Source organism: Macrotis lagotis, chromosome 1 (assembly GCF_037893015.1).
Source record: "Macrotis lagotis isolate mMagLag1 chromosome 1, bilby.v1.9.chrom.fasta, whole genome shotgun sequence".
NCBI classification, from domain to species: Eukaryota; Metazoa; Chordata; class Mammalia; order Peramelemorphia; family Peramelidae; genus Macrotis; species Macrotis lagotis.
In genome coordinates, this window is record NC_133658.1 from 45,133,115 (window position 1) to 45,147,432 (window position 14,318).

Consider the following 14,318-nt stretch of genomic DNA (forward strand, 5'->3'; position numbering starts at 1 on the left):
CTTGCCCAACTTTGCTTCAGGTGAGACCAAAGCCTTTCTATTTGAACCTTTTGCTTGAGTTTATCATAGACGCTGCCCCTGCCCAGGTGGTCATTTAGACTAGTAGGGTACATAGTCTCCTGAGTCAAGGATTTGAGGAGATGGGCTGCCCACAGAGATGACACCCATACTTTCTAACTAAAATTTTGTTCACGAAAAGCTTGGTCTGGTTAACTAAGTTTTTACTGAGCCTTCTCTATCCTGACTGACAAAGCAGGCCAGAGACAGAGTGCCTGTAAATCAGATAGCAGTTTATTAATTACTTTCTTTGAAAGGAACCTATTTGCAAACCATGGGATAAATCCATTTCTTGGAGTTCCACTTTGCAGTTATGGAGCCAGATATTTTATACATGATAAGTGGGAAAGTGGATCACAGGACCAATCAGATTTGGAGCTTGAGTAATCTTCCCAGGACAAGCCCACCAGGCAGGCCAATACAAAGATTATGTCAGTTGTGACCATCTCAGTAGGAGTCTATTGGGAATGACTGGGTTGATTATACTGATATGCTTCAGTTAGCATAGGCAAGTATAATTCAGTGTAAGACCTGCCATGATTGATGGATGACTTCTGTTACTTTGTTTTTACTGTTTTCCCAGACCCAGAGTCTGCCTTTGAAAAGGAACTCGAGAAACAAAATTATTGCTATTGTTACTAAATTCATTGCACATATTATATTAATCAATATAAAAATCATAATTCTTGACATTCCCTCTTTTTGGTCAATAGGGTGGAGTTCTTTCTAGATCAATGATTTGATTTTGATTTGTCAGTTACCTAATAGATTTGATATGGGTTTACAAAACTTCTTGATTATGGAAATTTGCTATAAAAGGAAAAAAGGGGGACATAGTTATCACATAATGGTAGGGAAATTCCCTTAACTCTGCTTGTTTCCTGGTGAGGGTCTTATCTGACAGTCAGTTATGTTGTCACAGAATGTTAGAGGCAAGGCTTAAGATTCACAAGGTGGGGGATTTTCTCTTTCCAGAAAGGAAATAGGAGGATCCTCCCTATGCCTTGTTTCAGGTTGTCTTCATAACCCTTTCCCAGGTGCAGACATTTATCTTGGCAGTTCTCAGACTACTGCAAATGCTATTTTCTATTATTGGCTTTATCACAATTCAGACAACCATCCTAGTAATAAAAATTCAAAAACAAATTATAGTCCCAAGAATTTTATCCTTAAATAGCAAAAACTTTTTAATAGATGCAAAAGATCTCTTTGACAAAATACAGAATCCATTCCTATTAAACAAACTAGAATGTATAGGAATAAATATGAATAAATGATGTTATATTAATCTAAATCCATCAGCAAACATTTGAACTGATATACTCTGGAAGCCCTCCCTATATAATCAGGGGATGAAGCAAGGATGCCCATTATCACCTCTATTATTTAATGTTAGCTATAGTAATAAAGGAAGAAAAAAGAAATGAAAGGAATTAGAATAGGTAATGAGGAAACAAAACTATCATTCTTTGCAGATGATATCATGTTATATTTAGAACATCTTAGGGAATCAGCTAAAAAACTATTTAGCAAAGTGGCAGGATACGAAATATATAAATCATCAGCATTTCTACATATTATCAACAAAGTCCAGCAGCAAGAGATAGGAAGAGAAATTCTATTCAAAATAACTGTACACAATATTAAAATACTTGGAAGTCTACCTGCCAAGACAAACCCAGGAACTAAATGAACACAACTATAGGACACTTCGCACAAAAAAAGTCAGATCTAAAAACAATTGGAAAAATATTGCTTGCTCATGGCTAACCATTCAAATAATAAAAATGTCTATTCTACCTAAATTAAGAAATTTATTCAGTGTCATATCAGCTATCAAAAATTATTTTATATAGCTAGAAAAAATAAATAACAAAATTCATCCAAAAGAAAAAAAGGTCAAGGATATCAAGGGAATGAATAAAAACATGTGAAAGAAGGTGGTTTAGCCATATCAGACTTTAAACTGTATTACAAAGTGGTAATCATCAAAAACAATCTGGTGTTCCTTAAGAAATAGAATGTTGGGGCAGCTAGGTGGCGCAGTGGATAGAGCACCAGCCCTGGAGTCAGGAGTACCTGAGTTCAAGTCCGGTCTCAGACACTTAATAATTACCTAGCGGTGTGGCCTTGGACAAGCCACTTAACCCCATTGCCTTGCAAAAACCAAAAAAAAAAAAAAGAAAAGAAATAGAATGTTGCATTAATAGAATGGATTAAGTACAAATTACATTATGGGAAATGTCTATAGTAATCTATTATATGATAAATTCAAAGATTTAAGCTTTTTGGAACAAAAGCTCATCATTTGACAAAAAACTGCTGGGAAGACTGGAAAAGGACAGGGAAGAAATTAGACACAGACTCGTATCTCACACTGGATACCAAGATAAGGTCAAAACGGGTACATGATTTACACTTAAAGGGTGATTCTGTAAGCAAATTAAGAGAGTATAAATTTGTTGGATTTATGGATAAGGAAAGATTTTTAAGACAAAAGAAGATTTACAGAGCTTTACAAAATATAAAATATATTATTTTGATTATATAAAATTAAAAAGGTTTTCTACAAACAAAACCAATGCAATTAAAATTATAAGGAAAGCAGAAAACTGAGGGGAAAGTTGTGCAATAATCTGAGATTAAGGTCTATTTTCTCAAATATACAGGGAACTATCAAATTTACAAAAAGACAAGTCATTCTTCAATTGATAAATAGTCAAAAGATAGGACAGGCAGTTTTTAGACAAAGAAGTCAAAGCTAACTATAATCAAACGAATAATCACTATTGATCAGAGAATTGCAAATTAGAGCAACTCTGAGGTACCACTTCATACCTTATCAGTATGATAGGTTGATATGACAAAAAAGGAAAATGTCGAATGTTAGATGGGATATGGGAAAACTGTGAGACTAGTGCACTGTTGGTGGAAGTTGTGAAATGATCCAACCATTCTGGAGAACAATTTGGACCTATGCTCAAGGGACTATAAAACTGTGCATACCCTTTGATCCAACAATACCACTGCTAGTTCCCAAAGACATCCAAAAAATGGGAAAAGGATCTATTTGTAAAATATTTATAGCTGCTCTTTTTGTGGTGGTAAGAACTGGAAATCAAAAGGATCTTCATCAATTGGGGAATGATTAAACAAGCTGTGGTATATGATTGCAATGGAATATTTTGTGACAGGATGATTTCAGAAAAAACCTGAAAAGACTTACATGACTTGATGCACAGTAAAGGGAATAGAGCCAGGAACACATTGTACATAGTAACAGCAATATAGTTTAATGAAGAATTGTGAATGACTTGGCTAGTCTAAGGAATATTAATGATCTAAGACAATCCCAAAGGATTCATTATACCATTCTTCAGAGAAAGAACTGATACTGATTGTATACAGACTAAAGAATGATATATTTCACTTTTGTTCTTTCATTTTTTTTGAGTCTTGTGCAAACTGGCTCTTATGAAAATGTTATACCTAATTGCACATGAATAACTTATATGATTGCTTACCATTACAGAAGGGGAAGAAAAGGGAGGGAGGAAGTGATAGAATTTAGAGTTCAAAACTTTACTTGATTTTTTTTTTTTAGGTTTTTGCAAGGCAAATGGGCTGAAGTGGCTTGCCCAAGGCCACACAGCTAGGTAATTATTAAGTGTCTGAGGCCGGACTTGAACTCAGGTACTCCTGACTTCAGGGCCGGTGCTCTTTCCACTGCGCCACCTAGCCGCCCCAAGTTCAAAACTTTAAATAAAAATGTTTTAAATGAAATAAGTTTAAAAAAAATGCACCAAACAGAATAATTATAAAGAAACCCAAGGAGCAACAGCCCAATCTCCTCAGTTTATTCTAGGACTGCATAGGAAAACTGCCAGAACAGTTACCAATTTCTAAAAAAAGAGAACTTAAAATATTTCAAAAGATAAAAGATAAAGATTTACAATCAAGCAAAATTTGCTCTAAAAAATTGAGTATAATCCTAGAGTGGGGAAGCTCTTCCATGTCCCTTGTATAACCTGAACAAAAATAGTAAAACAAGTCAGGGGCATGGTAACCTTGTAGTAAAACACTTGCATAATTGGGAACCTAGCCAGTCCCTGATAAGGAGGGGAGTGTTTACTGGGAACTTGGCCAGTCCTGTAAATGTACTCCCTTTCCCCAGTAATCTGGAGAAGAAACATCTCTCCTGAAACTTGGCCAGTTTTTAGCTTGGATCTTCTGAGTTCAGAGTCCCGTAGATACTTGGCACCATGCCTTCTCTGTTTAGAATCCTATAATTACACAAACCTTGCTCATACCCCTTTGCAATCTCATCCTTGGAGAGGTTGCTCTGCCTGGGACCCTTCTGATCCAGGCTGTGGACGTAGTTGTTTAAAAACCAGGGTTTCCTAGCCTGATGTTTTGCAGTTGGAGCTTCCTGGATCACTTTCTTTGATTAGCTGATTGGTCAAAACATTCTATCTTGATTGATTATCTTTGATAAAACTTTCTATTTCCTTTGATTATCTTAGGTAATGTTTCCTATCTATTTCATTATCTTTTTTAAAAATTTATTTAAGTCAATGGGGTTAAGTGTGACTTGCCCAAGGACATACAACTAGGCAATCATTAAGTGTCTGAGGTTGGATTTGCACTCAGGTCTTCCTGATTCCAGGTCTGGTGTTCTATCCACTGCGCCACCTAGCTGCACCCTATTTCATTATCTTAATTGTAATTGTTATTACAATCCTCTTAGGAATCATTAGTCATTGTTGTTGCAAGCTTCCTTTGACTTTACTTTTGTTATAATAATAATAATAATAATAAAATACTTCATGTTTTGCCTCTTTTGGAATGTGTCTTACTGTAGGTGCAAATCTGAACTAAAACCATTAATCACAAAATGATTTAGAAACCTTTACATTTTTTTTCCAGAACTAAGTAGATATTTTGAAATACAAGTCCAGGTATCAAGATAAAACTAGAAAGTAGGGCGGCTAGGTGGTGCAGTGGATAAAGCACCTCCCCTGGAGTCAGGAGTACCTGGGTTCAAATCCAGCCTCAGACACTTAATAATTACCTGGCTGTGTGGCCTAGGGCAAGCCACTTAACCCTATTGCCTAGCAAAAAACAAACAAACACAAAAAACTAGAAAGAGAAATACTTCATTTGTATATTTGGAAAGATCTATAGTATCAGGAAGTACTTAAATTTTATTAAGGGAGAAGAAATAAGTATCTCATAAGAGTCCTAATACTTAAGTAGTATCACAGAAGAAGTTAAAAAAGACATAGAAGACTTGGGGTAGCTTTTTTTCTGTTTGGATGGTTTTAAAAGAAGGAAAGTTGGGGGTGGCTAGGTGTCATAGTGGATAGAGCACCCGCCTTGGAATCAGGAGTACCTGGGTCCAAATCCAGCCTCAGACACTTAATAATTACCTAGCTGTGTGGCCTTGGGCAAGCCACTTAACCCCAGCTGCCTTGCAAAAACCAAAAAATAAAAATAAAAATAAAAATAAAAGAAGGGAAGTAAAAGGAATATAATAGGAAAAAAGGAGGAAGAAGGGGAGATAAATTGCTATCTTGTATAATTGGGATGTATAAGATAAAGCAAACATCAAGGAAAGGGTAGGGAGAGGAACATGAACCTTATTTTAACCTGAACTAGACACAGAAGGGCGAACACACTTTCACACATACACCCATGCACATTGAAAGAATTTGATGTAGAAATAATTAAACAGCATCTAAATATTTGTAGGAAAATTTCATTGTGAATTACATACAGTGCTTAATAGAGTATAAAAATAGTAGGGCAAATCTAACAAAAAGATAGACTAGAAAGAAGTTAAGGACCTGAATAATATTTTAGAAAAGTTAAATATGATATATCTTTGGTATTTACTAAGTGGGACATGAAAAAGTGTTATATTCTTATCTATATATGACATATATTCTAGGGCACTAACAAATCTTTAAAAATTCAGAAAAGCAGTCCTAAATGCACAATAACCAAAAATTATTTTTAATTTTAAAATTCTATTTGTCTCAAAAAATTTACAGAGGACTTGTTCATGTTTACTGATATCTTTCTGTTTTCACCCTTCGCTGTTCTTTATGCTCTCTGAGTCATGTAAATATGCAAATGTATGACTATATAGGGTAACTAGGTGTAACAGTAAATAGAGTTCCAAACGTGTAGTCAGGAGGAGTTCAAACTCAGAATTCAGACTCGGATGTCTTTTAACTTAAAGTCCCAGGATTTTCTCATTATATCAATTTTTTTTAGGTTTTTGCAAGGCAACTGGGGTTAAGTGGCTTGCCCAAGGCCACACAGCCAGGTAATTATTAAGTGTCTGAGGTTGGATTTGAACCAGGTACTCCTGACTCCAGGGCTGGTGCTCTATCCACTTCACCACCTAGCCACCCCCTGCTTAACTATTTAAATGGGTCTGTCCTCTAATATAGGTTGCAACACATTCATTTCTGCCAATCTTGTGAAATTTTTGTACATATATTCTCCATAAATGGTACATTCAATGTGTATATCCAGTGGTACGACCAACCTCGATACTAGCAGAATATAAATATCATCCATCATCTATCACTGTTCTTACCTTGTATAAGATATGTTTTAAAAATCAGCATCATTGCCTCATAGGACAACAAGAAGCTGTGGAGGACAAAATGAATTTTAGGAAAATGACATTCAAAGACAGTTAATAAAAAGAGACTTCCTTAGCCATACTAAGGGAAAGGGCCTCAGTAAGGACACAACCTTAATTCTGCTGAGCCTAGATTCCCTTCATCTTTGTTAGTTCTGGTCAAGCCTGAGGGAAAGTCCCTCTTATCTTCTTGTGGGCTGACTTTGAACTTCGGCCATCGGGAAACTAAATCAATGCTATAAACCTCATTCAGTTAAATCTCAGGGAAGTTCTCCCAAAGTAAAACTAGCCTAATTTACGTAGTAAATGTTGCTTTGCTCCTGCCACACAATCTATAAGCCTCTTTTGTTTCAAGAGCATCTATGATAAAGGCAATAGAGAAAAAATGCACTTTTTCATAAGAGATATTCCACAGTCGATCACAATTTTACCATTGTATGTGACTGAATGATGCAGCAAATACAAAATCCCATTTTGTCTATTGTTTGATAAAGGACTTGATTTCTTAAAGGAAAATGTTGTTTTGAAGGGGTTTTTTTTCTCAGTAAAGTATCTTACACGTGAGACAAAATTATACCAAACTCCTTGAAAGATAAAAAAGATAAAATATTTTGAAATAACTCTCTTATTGTAAATATCAAGTGCTGCATAAAACAGAGAAGAATATACTCAATAAAGGTATTTATCAAGGTCATAAAAGATATTCAGCAAAGAATTGAAATGGAAGTTGGCATGGATGTGAAGTCTTCCAGAGGATTCAGATTATAAAATGACATTAAGCTGATTAAATTAAATCATGGGTTATTCCAGACCCTCTTAAAGGTTGTCCACAGTTATTCTAAAGAGTTTGGCCTAACTAATTCACTCAGAAAAAAATAAAGTGGTTGAAGAATGTTCATTGTATAGACTATGATATTTCATTTTTGACCAATTTAAACTTATGTAAATGAATAGGAGATTGAGAAATAGATAGAGATGTAGAGACAGACACAAACATCAGATATAAACGGGCCGTTGCTTGCTATATATGAATTACATAATATTTACCATTTGCTTTTCTACCTACCTATCGAGCTATCTATCTAGACTGACCTATTTATCTAGGCTGGTCTATCTACCCAGCCTAGCATACTTCATACGGCAGCTGCTTTGAACCTTGTTTGGTTTTCAAGGTCAGGGCACCTATGGGTTCCACAATCCAAGTGGATGGTATTGCCCTTTTAAGGTGGGTCAGGTGGATCTAGGACTCTGCCCCCTGGAACTTGGCAGCAGTGTGGGTGGTGAGCAGGACTTCAAAGGGACCTTTCCACCATGGTTCCAATGAGTGTTTTTGGAGATGTCTTTTCTGGTAGACCCAGTCACCAGGTTGGGTCACGGACCATATTTTGGTTGGGCATTTTTCCCCCCTAAAGAATGGGACTGTGAAACCAGTCTCTGATATTCTCTGTGCCAACTTAGTGCAGTACTTTAACTGTTTTGCCACAGGGACAGTGATATTAGGCGTCTTGTTACTATCTCACAGCAACCGAGCTTAGGAGAACTGAATAATCTAGATCTAAAACCCAGCAAAGCTAATGGAAGGACTTTGGACCGGAGATATTCAGCTACTCAGATAATTTTCCAAGGGAGGTCTTAAGTAGCCCATTAGCTCTTTTAACCATCTCTGATGACTGGGCATGATAGGCACAATGGAGGTGCTGAGTTATTGGCCAGATCCAAAGCAATCTAGCTAATGAAGTGTCTGTGAAATGGGTACCTCTATCACTATGTATTTCTTTAGGAACCCCTCCCCCCATAATGGAATAATTTTTTTCTAATAGGATTTTTGCAACCCTAGAGGCTGTGGCATTTAGGCAAGGGAACACTTCCACCTAGCAGGAAAACATACAGGCTATAACTAAAGTATATTTGCAACCAAGTTTAGATAGCAGTTTGATGAATGCTTTTTTCTCTTTTTTCAATTACTGATAGGGTCTGAGGAAGCAGTAAATAGTCTCATAGGTGGGGAAATTGTTTTGATTTTGATTGACTTTCCTGAAGAAGTAAGGAAGCCCTGGTGTTTCCAAAACATTCCAAAGCTATGAACCACCCTAAATACATTCCTGCTATCTAGTGCATCAAGTTTGGTTTGTTGTGCTCAATGGGCATCAGGTAAGGATGAACTTCAGTCACTTTGGCGATGGTGAGGCCATAACTAGCAACCAAGTCTTCTTCCTCATTTATTTTATTTTGTTTTATAGTTTTTGCAAGGCAATGGGGTTAAGTGGCTTGCCCAAGGCCACACAGCTAGGTAATTATTAAGTGTCTGAGGTCAGATTTGAACTCAGGTACTCCTGACTCCAGGGCCGGTGCTCTATCCACTGCGCCACCTAGCTGACCTTCTTCCTCATTTCTGAGGCAAGATCCATCAATATGCCAGGCTGCTCTTTCTAAAGGAGTTTCTTTCAAGTCCTCTCAGGATGAAAACAAAGCATCCAGACTGTGTAACCAGTCATCATCTAAAATCTTACTTTCCACCTCAGGTAGATATGTGGCAGAGTTGAGTGTGTTTACGCCAACTTCATTTCCTCTTTTCTCAGAGGCGAATAAATCTATAGTATCTGAAACCTATAAACTGGAGGGAACTTGGTTAAGAGTCAGATGGAATTAGAGGTCAGAAGGAATTAAAGAGGGTCTTGGAGATCAAGGTCACAAGGAAGTGGTCTCTCCTGAATGGAAGGGTCTTTTTAGGGGCCTCAGGAACAGGACAGAAGGATGAAAGGCACTGATTCCTTTAAATAAAAAAAGAGAGGGTAGTTCTGAAACATAGGCTGCAATGGTCTTCTTGGCAATCCCTCAATGAGATGCTCTCCTGACTCCAAGGGAGAGGAGTAAGGAAGGTAGAAGGGTTTAAAACTGAGAGTGTGGCACCAATGTCACCTAGAACAGAAACCTCTTTCCTCTGTATGAGCAGGAAAAATATCTTTTAATAGAAGGCATGACCAGCTCTCCCCAGAGCCTAGCTATTTTGAATGATCAGGATTACAGGGAGGTTCTTTCATTCTAGCCTGAGGTGCTTTTGGGCATCAACTTCTATTCTCCCCTTTCTCAACTATAACAACCATGAGTTGACATAGATCCAAATATTTGGGTCTCTATAAGAATGAGCCGGAACTGCTCAGCAAAATCCATAGAATCCTCCCTGGAGCGGAGATACTCTCTGACCATAGCCTGGAGTTCTCCACACTGCCATAGCTTGAAACCACAGGTCCTGATCAAGCTATTACCTTATATTTTGAAAGGGAGTATAGAAACTGGGGAGCTGATAGAATTTTTTGGTAAGGATGGGTATATTTTAGGTAGCTGGGTGAGCTGGGGATCGTTAATGGAGAAGGTTTTCAAGAGATTTAATCTTTTACTTCACCAATTCCAATATAGACCTATACACTTTTTCCCTTGCCTCTGAAGATCATTGGTCATAGCTGTTCCTCTAGAGGCAAAGTTTTCTTATTCTTTAGTTTCTGCCTTAAATAGGATTTAGGGTCATCACTACTCAAATTGATCAACCCAATCAGGACCCTATTTCTTATATATTTGAAAGGCACACATTCTTTCTGGGGGGCTTGCAAATAGGAACTAGTATCACTTCCCTTTCAAATTTACCACACATCTGTCCCATTTAAAGGTATACACTCATAGATAATAACACCACTTAATAATTATATATAATACAAGTAACTATAAAAGATATCACAACACAAATACACAAGTTTACAAATACCCAGATACAATTAATCCACACTGGGCTAGTAAGTCACTTAAATTACAAGCGTTAATAATCCACAACACTAACCGAGTAGGCATTTAAAGATGTTAATTTGATCTAGTTCAATGCACACAAAACCAACTGAGTAAACATTTCTTTCTCAAAATTTATATGTGCAGCAATAAAAACAAAAATTTTTAAAAAACACTCAAAAACCTTGCCAATTCGTGTGCCAGATACCAGAAAGAAGACAAAATGGCCTTACCTCCAGAGTGACCAAGAACATGGACTTTGTAATGTTCCTCACAATAAAAAATGAAAAACGAAAATAAATTAAAAAAATTAAAAGGTCAATAATGGAGCCAGAGGACTCAGAGGCATTGAACATACCAAGATTGATAAACTGAATTTCTGCAACAAGTCTTCCAGTGGGCCAAGTCTCAGTTCAGATACTGGAAAGCTCAAGGCTCTCTCCTCCATGATCACTCCCTTAGAAAACCGCTGCCATCAATTAATGTTACCTGAGTTTTTCCGGAGCCCTCTCTAACCTGAGTGTGACAAAGCAGGCCAGAGGCAGAGTGCCAGTAAATCAGAGAGCGGTTTATTAATTACTTTCTTTGCAAGGAACCGATTTGCGAATCATGGAATGACTCCATCCCTTGGAGCTCCACCTCACTGTTGCAGCCAGATATTTTACAAGATCCTTAGTGGGAGGGTGATCAGAGAAGAGCAGATTTAGGGCTTGAGTGATCTTCCCAGGACAAGCCCATCATGCAGGTCAATCAGGCATGACCATCCAAGTAAGAGTCCTTTGGGAATAGCTGGGTTGATTGTGTAGTTTGGGGGGTTGCAGTTCAGTACAAATTATACTGATATACTTCACTTAACACAGGCAAACACAATTCGGGGTAGGCCCTATATGATTGATGAATGACTTCTATTACTTTGTTTTCACTGTTTTCCCAGACCCCAAATCTGACTGTGACTAGAATTTTAAGTTATTGTTATTATCAATTCATTATACATATCATATTAATCAATATAAAAATCTTAATTTTTGACAGTCTCCATAATTTGATGTTCCTGAGGCATGAATAGTTAACTTAAAAGATGAAGGAATATTTGCCATGAGAAGTATTTGCCATATACCCTTCTCAGGTTGAGTTCTCTGCCTTATCTTCCCCCTCTGCCCCACTTCCCTCCCACCAACCACCAACCACCTGTGCTGAGACTCTGGTTACTCTGTTTTTTTTTTAAAAAATAGACCTTTTCTGTTCCTCTTTCAAGCTGGACCTTAGACTAGGCCAGTAGAAAACCATTGGCCAACTCAGGTTTCCTTCCAAGATGCAGAGAGCAAGAGCTAGCCAGTGAAAGGAGGAAACCCACCTAGACCTGAGGAAGGATCTCTAGGTCAGAGGAAATGATAGGAAATGAGAACACTGGGATTTAGGAAGGGTCCATCACCAAAAGTAGGAAGACAATGCTTCTTGCACATAATAGGAGTACAAGAAATATTTGCATTTCTATACTCCAGTCCAGTTGCTTCTGCCTTCCATTCCACTGAAAATATGTTTTCTATCATTAAAATCATCACCTATAATCTTGCTTTGCCATCTCTGTGTTTTCACAATTCTCTCTACCTGGAAGGCCTCCCCCCCACCCACAGATGTCAAAACTTGCCTTTTCTATCCTTCAAAAATCTCTTTAAAATCTTCTGCACAAGAATTTCTAAAATGAATCCTAGCCTGTTCTAGTCATCTAGAAGCATTCTAACATTCCAACTGTATTGGATACAGGAATAAACTCATCTTAGAAACAGGAGAGAAAGGGTTTTAAGGGAAAGGATGATGAAGGAGGGCAGATTAAGGAGAGAAACAACGAGAAGGAAAAATATAAGAGAATAAGATTACAATTATAACTATGAAGTAAATGGTATTAACTCAAATTAAAAATAGTAGAATGGACAGACTCCTACAAAACAAGAAACGTATTTGAAACAGAAGTTATGCTTTGGCTGAAAGCAAATGGAAGGAGTGGCACTCATGGTCTCAGAGAAAGCACAGCAAAAATAGACTTAATTAATGAGATAAACAGGGTAACAACATCTTGCTAAACATGGAAACAAAGTAAAGACTGATTGCTTTGCTTTCTGTGGGGGGTGGGGGGAGGGAAGTAAGATGGGGGAAAAGTTGTAAAAGTGAAAATAAATAAAATCTTTAATAGATAAAAAAAGAACTGATGGACCTAAAAAAAAATCTTGCTAAATACTACTAAAGAAAATGAATTAGTTTAAATATTAAGCAGATGCACCAAATGGCATAGTATCTAAATTCTCAAAGGAAATAATAAATGAATTACAGGGAAAAATAGACAGTAAAATTATAATATTAGGGTATTTCAAGTTATCCCTCTTAGACCTAGATAAATCTGATTACAAAATAAGCAAAAAAGAAGGATCTGCATATATATATGCTTGATCTCTGGGGTATAATGAAAATACCTTTTTTCAGCTGTGCATGGCATCTTTACAAAAATTGGCCACATATTAGAGCATGAAAACCTTATAAACAAATGCAAAAGAGTAGAACTATTAATTGCATACTATCAAATGATATTCAATATTCAAAGATTAAAATATAATCAGAAACTAAATAACTTAATCCTAAAGAATGAAAACCATCAAGAATTTAATTAAAGACAGTAACAACAATGAGATAACATGCCATCATTTTTGGGATTTAGTCAAAGTAGTACTTAAGAAAGGTCAATGAACAGGCATACAACCAAAAAACCGAGAAAAACAACAAATTAAACTCCTTAAATTAATTACCAAAATGGAAATCCTCATTCTCAAAATTGAAAGCATATACAAGATATTAAACTAATAAATAAAGCAAGAAGCTGGTTTTAAAAAAATAAAAATAGATGTCACTAATTAACTTGATTAAAAAAACAAATTACAAATATCAAAAATTGTAAAGGTAAATTCACAACCAACAAAGAAGAAATAAAAGCAACAATTATGGGTTACTTTGTTCAACTATATGCTAATGAAACTGACAATCTAAATAAAATAGATGAATATTTACAAAAATACAAACGGTCCAGATTAACAGAACAGAAAACAGACTACTTAAATAATCCTATTTCAAAAGAAGAAGAAATTGAACAAATGATAAATGAACTCTTAAGCAGGGGAGGAGCTGGACCAGATGGATTTATAGGTAAATGCTACCAAACATTTAAAGAACAATTAATTTCATACTAAATAAACTGAAAAATAGGTAAAGGAGAGGTCCCACTAAATTTCTTCTATGATACAAATATGGTCTTGATATCTAAACCAGATATGGACAGAGTCTGTGTTTTTACAAAGAAAACTATAGACTAATATCCTTAATGAATATGGATATTTACATTTTAAATAAGATATTAGCAGGAAGATCATAGCAACTTTTCACAAAGATTACACAGTATTACTATGATGAATTTATACCAGTTGATGTAGGACTGGTTCAGTATTAGGAAAATCAAACATAATTGACCATTTTAATGACAAAAATGATAGAAAACATAATATTATATAGATTATCCCATTAGATTGAATATGTAGAATTATATCAATAGATAGATAAAAAAGACTTTTTACAAGATACAATGCCTATTGCCATTTCAAACACCAGAAAGAATAAGGTTAAAACAGAGCTTAATTAATACCTTTCCAAGAACGTCAAAATTTTTAAAATTGTTTTCCTGTTGTTGAACCATTCTTGAATCCTTGGTATGAAGTTAAATTGGTTTCTAAAGCAAGGACTAGAGGAAGTTGGCAAATCTCTGGTGTCACAAAACATTAATCTTTGC